Source organism: Desmodus rotundus, chromosome 6 (genome assembly GCF_022682495.2).
Source record: "Desmodus rotundus isolate HL8 chromosome 6, HLdesRot8A.1, whole genome shotgun sequence".
Taxonomy (NCBI): Eukaryota; Metazoa; Chordata; class Mammalia; order Chiroptera; family Phyllostomidae; genus Desmodus; species Desmodus rotundus.
The window spans coordinates 36,502,757-36,515,374 of NC_071392.1; the positions used below are offsets into that span (position 1 = coordinate 36,502,757).

The 12,618-nt window shown below is 34.8% G+C and overlaps 1 pseudogene; it reads right to left on the reverse strand.

The window, feature by feature from the left end:
• Positions 1–1,272: 1,272 nt before the first annotated feature.
• The window catches only part of LOC112302589 (large ribosomal subunit protein uL22 pseudogene), a 30,995-nt pseudogene continuing 19,649 nt past the window's right edge, over positions 1,273–12,618 (reverse strand).

Sequence of the window (12,618 nt, forward strand, 5' to 3'; positions counted from 1 at the left end):
CCATATCTACACGTAGAGCCTTACATCTCACCCACACATCAAAATTCACATCACACAATATCACATACATGACTTTCAGGACTTATGTAAAACTGAGCCAATAGCACTTTTTGCTCTTAAAACACTCTTTCTAGAAAATTAGGACCAAGTGCTTAAGATCTCAAATTCACAAATACTAAAATATTCAAAAGCAAACAGGTATGATTTCAATTAAAAGGTATATAAAGTTATGCGATATAATGATAGTTCTGAATCCCACAAAGAGCGAGTTATTTAACAGACTAAGAAGAGGCTTTAATTTTTTTTCATATAAAGTGAGGTGATTAGATTAGTTGAACTCTAAGAGTACTGCCAAATTTCAAGGTTAAATTTGAAAATAATTTAAAAAATATTGGAAGAATAATACTGTTGACATCAAATTTGAATGTGTGCTTTTTTTCTGTATTAGACTTACAGACATAATATGTAGTCATAACATTCTGCACATACCAAAGTATAGAAATTGAATTACTAAAATATCCAGGGAAATATTCCTATTATTGAATTAATCAAATCTAGATTTCTATAGCAATACATTATGGATATAGATAGCTCATAGTTATCAATTATACTTTCAATAATGACTGAGTAAGTGGCTTCATTTTAATACCATAGACAACCGTGAATGTACATCACAAACTACTGGGAATGCTGTACAAATGGATGAGAGAACTTTCACGAGCTCAGTTACCAGTTCTCTACACTTTGAATTTAGGCACTATTTATTTCATAATAGGTATATAAACTCAAAATTTATTTGACCTTAAATCTGAAGCCTATGTTCATTAACCATTATAACAAAATAAAGACATAATATATTTCTGCAAGAAAGCATGTATTATTGAACAACATTTGGTTTCATTCAACATTATCACAGTTGCTTGAATTTTGTTTTACTTAAATTATGCTCACACTCACAGGCATCACTCACATATATTCACAAATATTTACAACACACACATGTAAAACTACATATGCACACACACTCACATTTATGTAGGCTTTTTCTCATACACTCATGCACATACACCCACTCACACACAATATTTGGATGTTTTTTCCTCTTGCTGCAGTGTGGCTGCACAAAACTTACATATTTAAGACTTATGGAAAAGTGTCCCAATAATGAAAATTTATTGAATGGAAACAGCTACTTCCCTCTGTTCTTGAATCTTTTCTTGTTCTTGTTTTTCCTCCTCTTCTCCTCCTCCTCCTCCTTTCTTTTATTAGTCTTTATTTTATGCTGAATTTACTCCCAGTCATAAGCTTTTGGTTCTTTAGTTCCTTCTGGAATATCTTTTTCTGCTGTGCAACTTCCTCTTCTGGTTTAGAATCAATCTGCTCCTTTTCACTGAGGATCATTTCAATGTGGCAAGGAGAGCTCATGCATGGATTAATCTGCCCATAAGCTCTGAAAGTTCTGCAGTGCATCTTGGGAGCTCTGTTTACCTGCATGTGGTCAATGGCAAGAGAATCTACATCTAAATCCTTAAGTTCAGCATTACTCTGTAAATTTTTAAGCATGTGCAGCAAAAATTCAGCACTCTTTTTCAAAGTACATTTTATTGATATGCTTGTCCCATTTTTTTCTTCCCTTCCTCTCTCTGTGCCCTGTACCCCCTTCCCTTGAGCATTCCCCCCACTTAGTTCATGTCCATAGGTCATACATATAAGTTCTTTGGCTTCTCCATTTCCTTTACTATTGTTACCCCCCCACCTTCTATTTTGTGCCTACCATTTATGCTTATTATTCCCTGTACCTTTTTCCTCCTTTCTACCCCTCTCCCTCACCACTGATAACCCTCCCTGTGATCTCCATTTCTGTGATTCTGTTCCCATTCTAGTTGTTTGCTTAGTTTTTGTTTTTGTTATTTTAGGTTCAGTTGTTGATAGTTGTGAGTTTGTTGTCATTTTACTGTTCATATTTTTGATCATCTTCTTTTTCTTAGATAAGTCCCTTTAACATTTCATATAATAAGGGCTTGGTGATGATGATCTCCTTTAACTTGACCTTAGCTGGGAAGCACTTTATTTGCTCTTCCATTCTAAATGATAGCTTTGCTGGATAGAGTTACCTTGGAAGGAGGTCCTTGCCTTTCATGACTTGGAATACTTCTTTCCAGCCCCTTCTTGCCTGCAGGGTTTCTTTTGAGAAATCAGCTGATAGTGCTATGGGAACTCCTTTGTAGGTAACTGTCTCCTTTTCTCTTGCTGCTTTTAAGATTCTCTCCTTCTGTTTAATCTTGGATAATGTAATTATGATGTGTCTTTCTGTGTTCTTCTTTGGGTCCAACTTTTTTAGGACTCTCTGAGCTTCCTGGATTTGTAAGTCTATTTCCTTCACCAGATTGGGGAAGTTTTGTTTCATTATTTTTTCAAATAAGTTTTTGATTTCTTGCTCTTCCTCTTCTCCTTCTGGCATCCCTATGATTTGGATGTTGGAATGTTTAAAATTGTCCTAGAGGTTCCTAATCCTCTCCTCATTTTCTTTTGAATTCTTGTTTCTTCATTCTGTTTTGGTTGAATGTTTATTTTGTCCTATTCTTCCAAATTGTTGATTTGAGTCCCAGTCCCATACTCAAATCATTTCTGTGAGCATCCTGATCATGTGTTTTGAACTCTGCATCTGATAGGCTGGTTATTTCCTTATTGCTTAGTTCTTTTTCTGGAGTTTTGGTTTGATCTTTCATTTAGGTCATATTTCTTTGTCTCTGCACACTTGTTATGTTGTAAGGGATGGAGCCTTAGGTATTGGCCTCGGTGGGGCAACCCACTTCATTGCATTGTGGAAGTGTGTGTGGGGGAGGGGTGACAGAGGGAATAATGCTACTTTCTGGGCTCTTGCTCTGCTTTCAAGAGAGGGTAGTTTGTCCTACCACCACAACAACCCCCACAGATTTTTACAGCCAGAGGTTCTGATACTTTATTTTGCATGAGCTTGAACCTTGGGTTGTGCAGTCTGTCTGGCTCCCTAGTTGTTCATTCTGGCTTATCCACACATGAGTGTGGGACCGCCAAGTCCTCCAGCGGCCTTCTCACCCAGTCCACCAGCTGTAGCCTTGCCACGTCCTCTCTGCACCTGCTGCCTGTCTCTTCCCCTCCTACCAGTCTGGATGAACATTTCTTCTTTAACTCTTTGGTTTTTGTACTTCCATGAAGTATGATTTTCTGGCAGTTCTGGCTATTTTTTTTTAATTGGTTGTTTCCTTCTTTTGGTTGTGTGAGGAGGTGAAGTGTATCTACCTACACCTCCATCTTTGCCAGAAATCTCAAAAATTCAGCACTCTTTTTGGGCCACTGACCCTGTGTTCAGTCCCAGTGTTTGGCCTGGGCATACCTACTGACTCCACCATTTAACAACAGAAGGGTACACATTGCTTCTGTAAAGTGACATCTTTCAGATACTTGATGGCTTTTCAAATATGCGCACCCTTGATGGTCTGGATAGTTTCACAAGTGTTATTAAAATGAACAGGAAGATTTGAACCTCTTGATTTGCATGAATTTGTGGAGTTTTCTGGGTCAAGTCTATATAACAAGCCATTTTTAGAAGTCACCTCTGGCTGCTTTCAGGAAGAGTCACGAATCTTCTCTAGGCAAAATGGACTTGACAACTTCAAAAAAAATGAATGACCCCTTAAACTGTCTCTAAATGTTCGATGAAAACCAAATGCTTCACAAATAGTACTTGTTTCAATTTCAGAGTCTAGCTTTACTTCTCTTGGCATTACACAATCCAAGTAACCACAACATAAAATGTGCTTTGAACCCCAAATATATGTCCATAAAGCGTTTCTTAACAATCTGCAGAAAACCTCTCTCATCAAATAAGCTTAATGTACATGTGGATGCCCAAGAAGCTATTGATTTATAACATTTCTCTTTAAGGAAGTTCTGTTTTTCTTCCTTCCTCCTACTGAAGTTCATTCTCTTTCTTTCGAGGTAAAGTATAAAAGAAGTAAGAAATACATTCTAAAACAATCAATTGTACTTTATAAGAAACCCTTTTAGTTGTTTTTCAATAATTTTACTCTCAGAATATTCTTTTCTATGGATTTTATTATTATCCAATAAAGAAAATTGAGACACCAGAGGTTTTTTCTGGCCAACATCACAGAGTTGTTAAGTGACAATTTTGCCATATGAAATCAATCTCTTGTTTCTAAATTTAGAGGGATTTCTATAATCTCAGAGATAGAAGAATATGCACCAAGCATATTCTTTCTTTTTTTAACATTTGTGCATCTACATTTTCTTTAATAAAATTTATTTAGGTAATATTGGTTAACAAGATTATATAGGTTTCACATGTATAATTTTGTGATGCATCATTTGTATATTGCATTGTGCCCACCACCCAAAATTAAATCTTTTTCCTTCATCATATATTTGACCCTCCTTTACCCTTTTCTTACCCCATTTCCCTCTGGTAACCACCATACTATTGTCTGTGTCTAGGAGTTTTTGTTCTTTTTCCTTGTTTGTTCATGTATTGCTGTCCTTTTCATATCCCAACTATGAGAGAAATCATATGGTTTTTAACTTTTTCTGAATTAATTTCATTTAGCATGATATTCTTAAGATCCTTCTGTGTTGTTGCAAAAATTTCATATAATCCACCTAATTTCAAAGCTGTTTAAATGTAGACACCTAAACCCATTCCCCAGAGGATTCAGTATACTGTGTCCTAACTAGCTTCTCTCCCTGGGGACAGTCATTAATCTTGGGAAGACAATGCAGAGTTAGTTGTGATGTGAGAGATCAATTTCAATTTAAAGCCTGCTTTTTGGACACTGCACTCTTTTGTTTTTTTGATTTGAGGATTGTGTGGAAAACAGGTGCATCTCTTTCACATCTGACTTCTCTAGAGACACAGTATGTGTCCCCTGTTAACCACCAAACACCCAGGCCTCTTACCGCACTTGCACCCCTTAGCTATTCTAAATGACAACTTCCTATTAACTTTAGGCATCTCTATGCTCTCAAAATGATTTTTTCTACATTATATAACTTAACCTATATTTCCAATCAGAATATCCTATGTATACCCTCTCAATTTGTTAAAAATTCATATAGCCATTTTTATTTAATGTTAAAATACAAGGGCAGGAACTTTATAGGAATGCATTAAAAAACACTCCATGATCTGTAAAATACATATTGGTAGTTAAAATCGGTCTAAATTTATGCTTGTCCTGTATCAATGGAATAATTCCTGTTGGTGTTTCAACAGATTTCTTACCATTAGTGACCTTAGGTGTAGCTATTTCATGATTGTTTTAAACCACTTATACCATTGCTTCACAGAAGTGCTTCAAGTGCTACTTGATTCTACATACTCTGTCTTACCAAACTGTACCATCACCTTAGACACTCGCTTTCAGAATCAGTTCCTGCTCTATGCCTCCTCTTGTGGATTTTAACCCTTGCTTCCCAAATTCATTTTAGCACATCAGAGTGAAAAACTCAGCTTCTCTTTGTCTCAGAACTACCACTGTGGATTAGTACGAACATATCTCTTCCCCAGACCCAGTTCCCTGTCCACACTATGGCCCCACACCTACCTCACACAGCATCACTGGGAAATTATCTACTTGCAAACTGTACCAAATTTTAGTTTCTCCCTATTTTGTGGGGCCTATTTTCAGAATAGGTCTAGACTAATACTATTTAGTGGTCCAAATCTGCCCCTATGATTAATTAATTTATTAACAGTAAAATCTACAAGTAGGAAATACACCTGGACTTTCAGCCCTGTGTTCCATGGTTTCAGATTCTGATTCCCTAAACAGGTTTTCAGTTTTCCTTTAACTTCCTCTGATAGCAGCAGAACCAGCCACAATTGAAGCAAGCAAAAGAAAAATGAAGCTTCCAACAAACACCAGAAAGGGCCTCAGTTTTTCTGCAGAAAAATTCACATGTTAACATCATTTTTTAAAGATTTTATTTATTTATTTTTAGACAGAGGGAAAGGAAGGGAGAAAAAAAGGGAGAGAAACATCAATGTATGGTTGCCTTTCACGCAGCCCATACTGGGGACTTGGCCTGCAACCTAGGCATGTGTTGTGACTGGGAATCGAACGAGTAACCCTTTGGTTCTCAGGCCAGCACTCAATCCACTGAGCCACCCCAACCAGGGAATGTTAACATTTCTATACAGATGTGCTCCTTTTTAGTAGATGGGAGTCACTCAGGACACACTAAAGCTAGCTTTATGGGTGTTAGTTGTGAAGGAGCAGAAGCCTTTTCCTCATTTTGGAAATGGAAAAAATGAACATGATGCAGACTCTAAAAAGAGGCAAGGAAACCTTTAGCTCTTTGTCCAACATCATAAATAGAAGAAATATATGAAACTCAGTTCTCAGAAGGAATTGATTGACTGCTGTGTACTCTAACCTTTGTTAGTTGAATATGGTTGAGGTGACTGTTTATTCTCTTATGATTGAGAGGTTGGACTGAACATTTTACCCACTAAGGAGACCCACTGAAATTTCTGAAATACTTCCTTGGTAAACTGCCCTTTGCTCAATTACTTTTAAGGAGGTGTTACAGTGCAATGATTTAAAGCATATAATTTTTAGCCAAACAAATTTGAATTCAAATACTGGATTCATTCAAGAGACTTTGTTTAATATTACTTAACATCCCTAAAATTAGCTTCCCAATCTGAAAAATGCAATAATGATTTTTAACTCATCGTTGAGAATTAAGTCAGGTAATATAAATGAAGTACTTGGTTGTATGTCTGGAAGACAAAATATAATCAACAATTGGTGAACACTTTAATTAGTATTGTGATAAATCTTATTAAGGAAGGTAATTTACACAAGGTTGCTTTCTAGATACTCTTTGCCCAGTTTGAATACATAAAAATGATCTACTCAATACCCAGACCATTTGCAAGCCTTGTCCAGGGGAGTCTTATGATACTTGTAGTGGGATGGGTCACAGTGTTGTGGATTACAAAACACTGAGATCACTTCCCTGATATTACAGCTCATGAACCCATCAATCCAAAACCGCTTTTAGCAATATCACTTCCCTGCTGAATCCCAAAAGCACAATTTTGAGGTGATTTGATAGGGGACTCAAGAGTTGGAAAATTTTAGTTGAAGGTAAGTAGTTAATAAGTGCTAACATGTGCACATGTTAAAGCTATGTTTCAGAAACTGCAGATAAGGCCCACCACTCCCGGGAGAGACAGCTGACCTCCTGGGGCACTGCTAAAGATTACCACCTGGGGAACAAGTGGAAGCATCCGAGCCACTGTGTTCCAGGGAGAGACAGATGACTGCCTGCCCCTGGGAACACCTACTGCCCAGGGGGAGAATGTTGCAGTTTTCTTTTATCTAACTTTCCCTGAATTTCAAAACCCCTCACTGCATTTTGTATATTCCCTGTTATAAAAAGGCTGGCTTGGAAAGAAAATGTAAGATGGTCTGTTAGGGTATGAACCCACCGCCTTCTCAGATCACAGGCCATCTGAGTAAAGCACCCATGAAGATTCAATCTCTGTCCCTGCTTACTGGGTTTGGTAGTGACAGGCAGCGTGAACGCCCGTGTCTTTTCCAGTTTCATATTCATCTCAGCCAATGGGTATCCGGGATCATCAGATCTGATATGCCAGTCCTTGTAATCAACCAAACAACAAATACTGAATATTAATAGTAGTTTTTCCCTAATTTTCTGTCCTAAGATACCATGCATTTCTTTATTAAAAGAGTGATTGATGTCTAGAATTTGCTACTCTATTTTAGCAGACATATGATGTATAAGTCTGAGACTTAATTTATATATTTCTAGGACATTTACTACAGAAATCACTGCCTTGCAATGCCTATTGTACAATGTCTAAAAGATTGTGTTTTATATGTGTTATTTAGTTTATTATTAGTTTATGGTGGATTAATTTAACAAAAAAATAGTTCAAGACACCAGCACTTTAATGAAATCCTAATGAATATTAAAGTATATCATGTTTGTTGATTAGAAGAATTAACACTGCTAAAATGATTATATTCTAGGTTTATCTATGGATTAATGCTATCCTGGTAAAAATGGGGGAAGACTTGGACAATACCCAAAAGAAAATATACAAGTTTTGAGTAAGCCCATGAAAAGATTATCATAGTCTTTAGGAAAATGGTTATTAATTGAGTTAGAATTCCATACCAATCAAAATGGCTGAAATAAAAAAGGCTGACAACATCAAATGTGGATGACGTAGTTCAGCAACTAGGACTCTCACATATTGCTGTTGGGAGTAAAATAATGTGTGCGTAGAAAACCTTTAACACTAGAACCCCAAAATCCCCTATTAAGCATTTTTAAAAAGTACAAAAACATATGACCACAATGTATACAAAATGGTCATACTAGTCACAAAATCAAAACCAAATATCTCTAAGCAAATGAATAGGTTAATAAATTATGGTATATTGTTACATGTGTAAACTACTAATATAAAGAATGAACTATAATCATTCTCATAACATGAATGAATTTTAAAACTGAATTTAAGCTCAGTTATAGAGCTGAGAGAGAATAGAGTGTATACCTTTTTTACTTGTATTTTGAAATGGGAAAAACTAAGCTCTGGTTATAAAAATGAAATCATGTTTGCCTTTGGAGTTCAATGACTAGAAAGGGACATGAGTGAACTTAGGTGTGAAAACATTCCATATTTTATTTGGGGTGGTGGTTTAATATGTGTTGATGTGTTGAAAGATACAACTATACATTTAAAAATCTGTTTATTTATTATAAGTACATTATGCCTTTTTAAAGGTTGAATTTGTGATGGCTACAACACAGTATAACTTTTTCTACCATGATTAGTTGACTACGATAGTTTTCAAGGAGCCAGGGACAGTTCTGAGATTTTCTGAACCAAGGAATATTGCCAAAAGTCTGGGAAATGATAGCAATGAAGGGCAACACGGGCCTTTGTCAAAACTCCAAGGTCAACCTTCCTTTTACTCTATCTTCTTATTTAGCCCCACCACATATTTTTATTTATTTATTTATTTATTTATTCATTTTTATTTTAAATTCCAGTGTCTTCTATTTATCATCTCTTAGGTATACCAAAGATATTCAAAGGAAAGTATCTAATCAGTTATTTTATCTTGTCAGATTAATCTATGTATTCTTTTAAGAATATGCAGCCTTCGCCTCTCCCTCATCTTGCGAAGAAAACAGACTCCTATTAAAGTATATTTGTGGGCATTTAAAAACTCATTTGATCGGAAAATATTTTGAGAAATAGAAATCTAAACTTTCAGGTGGGTGATTATAAGAGAACAGCAGGGCATCTTTTCTTCTTTAGCAGATGTCACAAAAGCACCGAGGACTTCAGAGATTATCTACTGGTCAGGCTAATAAGTGACAAATTGTCGAAAACAACATCAGAACTTTCTCCTTACCCTCAGTGAATTTCATGCTAATTGCATAATACAGTCTCATAAACAATCACAAGCATTTCAAGGAAAAGATAAATTCTTGTCTATGTATTAGTTTTTTACCAATCCATATATTATTAGAAGAATAAAAATAGGTTTCTTTAATATTCTTTTTAGTATAACATATCCCATGTATGTTTTAAAAACTTGGTGATAATCTTTGCAAAAAAATTGAAATATTGTGTCCTCAGCTCCTTTCAACATTTCTGTTTTCTTCAATATCGGATTTCTGTCTTTTGATTGGGACTTTTACTTCTAAATAGTTCTGAATTCAATTTTAAAAACCCTTTACATAACAATAATTATTACTTTTATAACAGAATGTGAATACTGAAAATTACCATAGAAAATTCTTATTCAATCTATTCATTAAGAATTAGTGGCTTAGTTTTGTTAAACACTTTACACTCTAAGTATTTGAGCATCTTATTTATGGTAAGGATTGTTCAGTTCATAACTTAGCTTGGGTATTTTGGGTAATTTGCCAAATCTGATCACTCTGTGAATGTACTATCTCCATGAAAAGAATAGGCATGTGTATTGGCCTTGCTTCATTCACTAAAACTTAGTCTCAAGGAAACAATAACTTAGGTATTACATATAAGATCTAGCTAATTTCCATTAAGAATTATATCTTGTAATTCCAGAAAAAACATATTAACCAGGCAGAGTACAGTTAATACTTTACTTGTGTTCAGGAGAGAACAGAAAGTGTCTGTGTAATGCATTATTTAATTATGATAACTATTAACAAACAACTGGACCAGTGAATAGAAAAACTCTTATTGAAAATGTTGCCTACTGGGTGTTTATGAAATATAATTGTAGTAATCGAAATATATGGGAGTATATTCTAAATATGCTATGCTAAAGGTGATTATTTAAATAATTTGTTGACTTATAACTGAAAGTCCCTGCCCTTTCTTAGTAGTCCTATGAGTCTAGACATAAAGAAGCTAAGAATAAAATCAAAATGGATTAAAGACTTAAATGTTAGACCTAAAACCTGAATAATTATAGGAAGAAAAAACATAGGCAACAAAATCACAGACATAGCTCATAGCTATATAATATTGGATAAAATATATTCAATACTTTATTGGATATATCTCCCCAGGCAAGGAATGCAAAAGAAAATATAAACAAAGGGGACTACATCAAACCAAAAAGGTTTTGCACAGCAAAGAAAATCATCAACAAAATAAAAAGACAACCCACAGAATGAGAGAACATATTCACTGATATATCTAATAAGGGGTTGATATCCAAAATTTATAAAGTATTTACAAAATTCACACCAAAAAAACAAGCAACTCAATTAAAAGATGGGCAAAGGACCTGAATAAATACTTCCCCAAGGAGGACATACAGATGGTGAATAGATATACAAAAATATGCTCAATGTCACTAATCATCAGAGAAGTGCAAATTAAAACCACAATGAGATATCGCCTCACACCTGTCAGAATGGCTATCATCAATAAATCAACAAACAGCAACTGTTGGCAAAAATGTGGAGAAAGGGGAACCCTTTTGCACTGATGGTGGGAATGCAGATTGGTACAACCACTGTGGAAAGCAGTATGAAGATACCTCAAAACATTAAAAATGGATCTGCCTTTTGACCCAGTGATCCCACTTGTGGGAATACATCTGAAGGAACCCAAAACACTAATTCAAAAGAACATAAGCACACCTATGTTCATTGGAGCGTTATTTACAATCACCAACAATATGGAGGCAGCCCAAGTGTCCATCAGTAGATGAGTGGATAAAACAACTATGAGACATTTACACAATGGAGTACTACTTGGCAGTAAAGAAGAAGAAAATGTTACCTTTTGCAACAGCATGGATGGACCTAGAGAACATTATGCTAAGTGAAATAAGCCAGTCAGAGAAAGATAAATAGCATATGATTTCACTCATATGTGGAATCTAATGAACAAACTGAACTAGAAAACAAAACAGAGACAGACTCATAGATGGAGAACAGGATGACAGCTCTAGGGGTGGAGGGACTGAGCAAAAAGGAAAAAGGACTCATGGACACAGACAACAGTGTGGTGATTGCAGGGGGAAGGGAGTATAAGGGGACTAAACAGGAATGGGAAAAATACAGTAAAAATGAAATAAAAAATAATTTCCACAGAATCCAAATTGTCTCAACATTTATATATAAATAATTCAATTCCAGAAAACAGTGTATATAAAATTATAAATAATCTAGAGGGGTCAAAAATGTGATCTTAGTTTTAGCATGGCTTCTTGTGTTTTATTATTTATATTTTATTCACATGAATTTCAATCTATAAGCTGAAACATTTCAATGTAAGACTTAAATAAAAATATTGAAACACTAAAAAAAAGTCTCTATTCAAGATATAACCTTGTAAGTACCTAAATCTTTATTGCAAACAGAACAAATATTTAAAAGATTTATAATAATAAAAGCTAAGTAAATTTAACACATTTGATTCTTTGACTTAAAGTAACCTGACCAGAGAGAATTATTTGTAACTGAAAGTATCAATCTTTAAATTCTAGAAAAGCAAAGAACCTAAGCGCTCATAAATTCAAAACCATTAACTTCATTGTTTTAAAAATATATATATCATTACTATGGCTATAGTGAAGATTTGTCATTTTGAAGATGATTTGAACTAATTATTAACTCAAAGTTGATTTCATACCACCACTCAGTAAGCTGTTCAGACAATAATACCTTAAGGCATGCTACTCAACTTTAATATTATTGAAACTAAAAATAAGGTAAGTTTCATAAAATGAATAATTTTTCATTTAAAGTAATTAAATATAAAGGGATTTGCTTTTCTCTGGAAATGTATATATTGTAACCATTTTCAACATAGAATTGTATCCAACATCTGGGTTTCTCATCACCCCTTACTCAGTTGTGTTAAAGGAAAACAAATTGGAGATTTATATGCTGTTATAGTGTTATAAAGCCACATGTTGCACAATTTTTATTCAGTTACAGGCCTACCAATAGGGAAAGGGGTGGTACATAGTTGTGTGTGTGTGTGTGTGTGTGTGTATGAAGTTATTAGCTATTATACAAAGTAGAATTCACCTGACTGTTAACATATAGAACTAA